The 7,287-nt window shown below is 42.0% G+C and overlaps 1 pseudogene; it reads right to left on the minus strand.

Moving 5' to 3' along the window:
* Positions 1 to 3,948: 3,948 nt before the first annotated feature.
* LOC105533334 lies at positions 3,949 to 6,370 on the minus strand (annotated as a pseudogene).
* Between the last annotated feature and the right edge of the window lie 917 nt (positions 6,371 to 7,287).

Genomic DNA, 7,287 nt, shown 5'->3' on the forward strand with positions numbered 1-7,287 from the left:
CAACTTGGTTCCATTTTCCCCATCACTTTCAGGCACACCAATCAGACGTAGATCTGGTCTTTTCACATAATCCCATATTTCTTGAAGGCTTTGTTCATTTCTTTTTACTCTTTTTGCTCTACACTTCTCTTCTCGCTTCATTTCACTCATTTGATCTTCAATCTCTGATACTCTTTCTTCCAGTTGATTGAGTTGATTACTGAAGCTTGTGCATTTGTCACGTAGTTCTCCTGTTACGGTTTTCATCTCTATCAGTTCTTTTAAGGTCTTCTCTGCATTGATTATTGTAGTTATCCACTCATCCATTCTTTTTTCAAGATTTTTAGTTTCTTTGCACTGGTTACATAGTTTCTCCTTTAGCTCTGAGAAGGTTGATCTACTGAAGCCTTCTTCTCTCAACTTGTCAAAGTCATCCTCCGTCCAGCTTTGTTCCGTTGCTGGCAATGAGCTGCATTCCTTTGGAGGGGGAGATGTGCTCTGATTTTTTGAATTTCCAGCTTTTCTGCACTGCTTTTTCCCCATCTTTGTGGTTTTATCTGCCTTTGGTCTTTGATGATGGTGACGTACTGATGGGGTTTTGGTGTGGGTGTCCTTTCTGTTTGTTAGTTTTCCTTCTAACAGTCAGGACCCTCAGCTGTAGGTCTGTTGGAGATTGCTTGAGGTCCACTCCAGACCCTGTTTGCCTGGGTATCAGCAGCAGAGGCTGCAGAAGATAGAATATTGCTGAACAGCGAGTGTTGCTGTCTGATTCTTGCTCTGGAAGCTTCGTCTCAGGGGTGTACCCTGCCGTGCGAGGTGTGAGGTGTCTGTTTGCACCTAGTGGGGGATGTCTCACAGTTAGGCTACTCAGGGGTCAGCGACCCACTTGAGCAGGCAGTCTGTCCGTTCTCAGATCTCAACCTCCATGCTGGGAGATCCACTGCTCTCTTCAAAGCTGTCAGACAGCTGTCTGACTCCTTGATCTGTGGTGGGCTCCACCCAGTTCGAGCTTCCCAGGGGCTTTGTTTACCTACTTAAGCCTCAGCAATGGCGGGTGCCCCTCCCCCAGCCTCGGTGCTGCCTTGCAGTTACATCTCAGACTGCTGTGCTAGCAATGAGGGAGGCTCCGTGGGTGTGGGACCCTCTAGGCCAGGTGTGGGATATAATCTCCTGGTGTGCCATTTGCTAAGACCCTTGGTAAAGCACAGTATTAGGATGGGACTTACCGATTTTCCAGGTGTTGTGTGTCTCACTTTCCTTTGGCTAGGAAAAGGAATTTCCTTCCCCCTTGCACTTCGCAGGTGAGGCGATGCCTTGCCCTGCTTCAGCTCTCGCTGGTCGGGCTGCACCCATGGAGCAGCACCAACTGTCCGACATGCCCCAGTGAGATGAACCTGGTACCTCAGTTGAAAATGCAGAAATCACCCATCTTCTGTGTCGCTCACACTGGGAGCTGGAGACTGGAGCTGTTCCTGTTTGGCCATCCTGGGCGCGCTCCCCCACCCCCCACCCAGTCAATTTTTTTCAAACTCTGTTAGTTACATGCTTGCTAGTCTTCTATTTTGAATGAGTAAAGCCCCATGTAACAATTACTAATAATCATATATTTAATGCCACCTAAGGCTTTAAAAATCATATGCTTTGATATTTTCCAATAGTTACATTTCTTTATTCCTTTCTTAGTCTCATTTTTTAAAATATGAGAAATGCTCCTTTTCATTTTCTTAACTAAACTGAAAGTCATGAAACAATTCTGAAGTAATAATGGCATTATTTATCTTAAGTTACCCAAATGAGGGGCTAACCGTTTGCTGTAATTATTATTGAGTGATTTTCCTGGATGACATCTAACTATTCAAATAAAGAAAATGTTTCAAAAATTTATTTGTGGGTACTTAAAAACTAAATTATCACTAAAGTCTTCTCAATTTTCTTCTTTATTGACTGCAAAGAAGCATTTATACAGATGTCTGTTCACTGGAAGAATCTCGAACTATTGGCTACATTTAAAAATCATGACAAAACCAAATTGAGTAAGTGAAGATATAGTTAAGAGGCTGACAATGAAGTAGAGATGGCCAAATCTTTGATAGGACCACATGCTGTTGCTTTCTACTTTTTATTCCCTGAATCACAGTTAAGAATGCACTGACCATCACATTACAGTCATTTTCTACACAACAAAGTGTAAGTATTAGAGAACACTAAAAAATACTTCATACTATGGAATGCAAAAAGGAGAATAGCATTCATTCATCGTAAGTAGAATCTTGCTGGGCAAAGAATATAAGGAGAACAGAAATTTCATGAGACACAATGATAAGGTGATTGCTAAAATATGCATAATAAGAGGTAAGAATAATTCAATAACAACTTTAAAATATCTGTTAACTGGTGTTTGGAAACCACAGTAATCTCAAAGAAAAACACACCTAAAAGTTCTCACAGAATTCTGTGAAGATTTTTTGCAGGGGAGGAATTGGGTGTGAAGGGGGCAATGCATTTACAATGAAATTTGACTTCTACATGAGCAAGACATCCTTAATGTATTTTTTTTTTTTTTTTCCGAGACCGAGTCTTGCTCTGTCGCCCAGGCTGGAGTGCAGTGGCACGGTCTCGGCTCACTGCAAGCTCCACCTCCTGGGTTCACGCCATTCTCCTGCCTCAGCTTCCCAAGTAGCTGGGACTACAGGCGCCCACCACCACGCCCGGCTAATTTTTTGTATTTTTAGTAGAGACGGGGTTTCACTGTGTTAGCCAGGATGGTCTCGATCTCCTGACCTCGTGATCCGCCTGCCTCAGCCTCCCAAAGTGCTGGGATTACAGGCATGAGCCACCGCGCCTGGGCCTTAATATATTTTTTAAAAAGTTATTTAAAAGGAACTCCAATTTATAACATTTTCTCACTAAAAATCCAAAGTTAAGTCATTTTACTCATGTCAAGCATGCCACTCCTCAGCAATATTTTTGGTCACCTACACTCACAATTTATAAAAAGAAATTTAGTTTATTGCCTCAAGAAAATAAAGGATATCCACATTTTCCAAATTGTTGTAAAAAGAAATCATTATAGAAAAAGTATTAAGGGCTAGACGTAGTGGCTCACGCCTGTAATCTCAGCACTTTGGGAGGCCAAGGCAGGCAGATCACGAGGTCAGGAGATCGAGACCATCCTGGCTAACACAGTGAAAATCCATCTCTACTAAAAATACAGAAGCAAAATTAGCTGGGTGTGGTGGCAGGCGCTTGTAGTCCCAGCTACTCTGGAGGCTGAGGTGGGAGAATGGCATGAACCTGGGAGGCAGAGCTTGCAGTGAGCTGAGATTGCACCACTGCACTCTAGCCTGGGCGACAGAGCGAGACTCTGTTTCAAAAAAAAAAAATTATTAAATTCTAGTGACTTCCTAAATCAGACCTATTCAGTTTGCCTTATCTAACCCAGGTTAACCTACTGCCAACTTCCCACCTGCAAACACAGGCACAGGTATGGTCTTCTGGAGTCGGGCTGCACCCATGGAGCAGCACCAACTGTCCGACACGCCCCAGTGAGATGAACCTGGTACCTCAGTTGAAAATGCAGAAATCACCCATCTTAGTGGACAATCCCTAGTGGACAAATCACCATCCCTAGTGGACAAGTGATAGCTAGTGACAAAAGCTGCATGAGAAAACTGAAGTTTCATACTTAAAATAACCAAGTGAATGAAACAAACCCAGAACAGAAAGTAAAGCAGGCACTGCCAAATTTTAGCAATGTCTATGTATTTTAACCCTTGGATGTTCAAAATCCAATGTTAAGTATAAATACTAGTTTGGGGAAAAATTATATCTAGTCTTTAACCACACAAGTTTTCTTTGGTTCACCTTAAAAAAAGAACATTTTATTCAATTTAACATATAAGCAAACATATGTTCATTTATTTTTCCTTTTGTTTCTACTCTCCTGCATTCTCTCTCTTACTTGTTTCACTAGACAAGAAATGCACCATATCCCCCCGCCTGGATGGGTGTTTTTGCCGAAGAACAAGCATATAGACTAAAATCCTCTGTTTGGAAATCAGCCCAATTCAAGGAGAGTTCTGATGCACTGCGGTGAATTTTTGGCAATGAGCGGGTCAGCAGCTCAATAGAGGCGAGAATTTGGGGAAACAGTGGTCTCTCATCTCTTTTCTTTTTAAGGCACTCTGCCATTAATCTGTTCATGGCTTTTGGACAGTTACTCTGTACCTTACTGAGATCTGGAGATAGGTATCCTCATCCCACCATAATAATTATCTGGTCCCTGTTGTTGATGTTTGAATAAGGTAACTGTCCAGTCATCAGTTCATATAGAACAATCCCAAATGCATATACATGTGACTGAAAGCTGTATGAATTTTTATCTCGCATTCTGATGACTTCTGGTGCCATCCACAAAAAGGATCTAGACAACTGTTCAAACTGATGGGACCCACTCCATCGAGATTTCACTGTGGCTAGACCAAAATCACCCATTTTCACTGTGAGGTCTTCATGAAGAAATATATTATTACTCTTGAGGTCTCTATGGATGATTGACTTGGCGTGTCAGTAATCCATGCCCTGTGTAGTCTGTCGTGCAATATCCGTAAGTTTGATCATCTCAAATTTGGTCTCGATGATACGGAGATGGTAATACAAGCTGGAGCTTTCACACCACTGGGTAACAATAGCCAGTTGTGGTTTTGTTGAATAGCTCATGAAGAGTAGGATACTCACATGTTATGTTTTCCTGAGCACTCCTCTTCATTTTTGAAGGCTTGTAACTGCTGAGGTGTAGGTGCTGTCACATTCAACATTTTCACTGCCACATCACCATGCCACTTTCTCTTGTAGACTGTTCCAAATGATCTAGATCCAATTCTTTGTCCCACTGTAATCTGCCCATCAGGAATCTCCCAACCATCGTTCCAGTCCTGTCTACCAAGCATTTTCATTTGATTCCTGTCTTCTGAGGATGAAGATGACTTCCTTTCTCACTGAGGTCCTGGAGATTTCTGTAAGGCTTTCACGTTAGTGAGTGACCCAGGCAGGGGGTGTGGCAGACAAACCTGTGGTTGATCCTCCATCACCACGAAATGCTTGGTCTCTAATCAAGTCATCAATATCGACAGGTTCTACTGTGCTTATATGCATATTGGGAGCTGATGAGGACCGGTTTCGCCCAAATTGATTTCGATGATCTTCATCTGCTGGTCGGAAGGGCTGTGGAAATGGAATGGATTTTAAAGGAGACAGATTGGTGAGAATTTGGGGCCCAGTAGAGTCTCAGTGGGGTGCGGAAGGGGATGATCCAGATGTAAGGGCAGTCTCTGCTAAGGAGGCCTCTTCCTGTGGTATTGAATGGCGTTCAAAGAACTTGGAGAAAAACAACAAATCAAGTTGGTCATAATTAACACATATCGGGGAACCTCTGTACTACAATGCTGGTGAAATTTATAACCACATGTTTGACAGTAGAAACCCTGGAAAAGCAGCTTTTGACAAAAGTCACAAAATGCTAAAGTGAAAAATGTGTTTCATATAAAGTTGGGTGTTGTAAGTGGAACATTCTCCAACACTTCCACATTCAATTCTTCTCCAGTAAGCCAGGAAATACCAGTGTCCTAGCCAATTGGTTTCTTGTCTCCATCCTGAATTATGTAAACAGCACAGCACTCTGGGATTAGACCTCTCATCATCAGTGCTTTCTTCAGACTGTCTCCGACTGTAACTCCATACCTCGCAGACACCACTGTCCTCTGTTTGTTGGGCAGGAAGACTCTAACAATAGGTTTTTGTGGTGACTTGGGGTTGCTCCAGGCCACATCTGTGGAATTTTGAAAAACTGAAAGAGATAAAGGTAGCACTGAAAGGCTAAAAGAGGAAGAAGATTTAACAGTGTCCATTGATGCAGAGCTAGAAACAGAAAAATCAGTTCCGTTCCCCAGAGATTCCAATAATTGTTGTTCTCTTTGTTGGAGTGTATCTAGCTTGCTGGTGTATTCCTCATAGGCCTGCAGATATATTGATGGTGGATTATGTTCCCCACCAAATTTGTCTAATAGGGCCTCTATATGTTCCTGTGTCAACTTAATCGATTATTTGTTTGATATTCCACACTTTGTGCTATTTGTCTTACTGGTTCTTTCTTTTCTTCACTTCTTCGGGATTAATTTTTATTAATTATTTGTTCTCTTCTGTTGGTTTAGAAGTTAAAAGTGTGGTTTCTACATTTTTGGAGGATAACTTCCTCGGGAATGTCAGAGTCTGCAGCCGAAGAGGCCGCGGCGCCGGCGCCGGCCTCAGGCTCCATGTCCCCATTGAACAGAGCCTCGCCGGGCTCCGCACCACTGCCATCGCCACCGCCACCGCCACCGCTCAGCGCCGCCATCTTATCATGTTTTCATTTATCTGGGATAAATGCCCCCAAATTCAGTTACTGTGTCATGTGGTAATTGCATGGTTAGTTTTTAAAGAAACTTTCAAGCTGTCAAGGACAAGGCAGGTGAAGATAGTCAAGGGCAAACCAATAATACCAATAATAATAATAATAATGATAAAGTAGACTCACTCCAAAAGGGTGAATACTAAGGATGCTAGACAAGGTCTTAAGAGTGGCACAGTTACAAGACAAAACAAAAGCTTTATAGCTTTTTTTCTTAAGCTGATCAGCAGTGCAGCTAAAGAAGAGTGAAGTTAAACAGAATGGTGAAACTCCTTTACTACTCCTCCCCATGCGCTGACTACCAAAGCAAGATGACTTGCTATCTCAGTAACTATGATTCCACCTTTACTTATTAGCATTAAGGAGGCCTAATAGATTGCAACAGAGATATTAGGTTCTGCATTTTGTAGGGCTGGCGCTATAGAGAAAAATAAATAGCAAAGAGTCTTAGAAACAAATACTTCCCCAAATCTCCCAGAATAGGCTATCCAGCTGTACTACCTACCTCCATTTTCCCAGAACTGGTAGAGCTTCAGGAGAACATGGCTTGAAACATGCCCCTAAATAGTAGGTTTTAAGGGCCTATACTACATTTAATTCATTCTACGATAAGTATTTGAGCCATTTACAATTACAGAAGTTAGAAAAAGTGAGTTTAAGTGGATAAAGTGCCAAAGCAGGAAGTCAATGGAGTGTAATGGTTAAGGATGTGGATACTGACAGACTATGGCTGATATTCCTAATATACAAAGAACTCTTAAAAATTGAGTGAATAAAACCAAAAACCCAATAGAAGAATGGGGAAAATATATAAACAGACAATTCACACAAAAGGTATACAAACTATCCTCAAACATATGAAA

Source organism: Mandrillus leucophaeus, unplaced genomic scaffold, assembly GCF_000951045.1.
Source record: "Mandrillus leucophaeus isolate KB7577 unplaced genomic scaffold, Mleu.le_1.0 Scaffold1242, whole genome shotgun sequence".
Lineage (NCBI taxonomy): Eukaryota > Metazoa > Chordata > Mammalia > Primates > Cercopithecidae > Mandrillus > Mandrillus leucophaeus.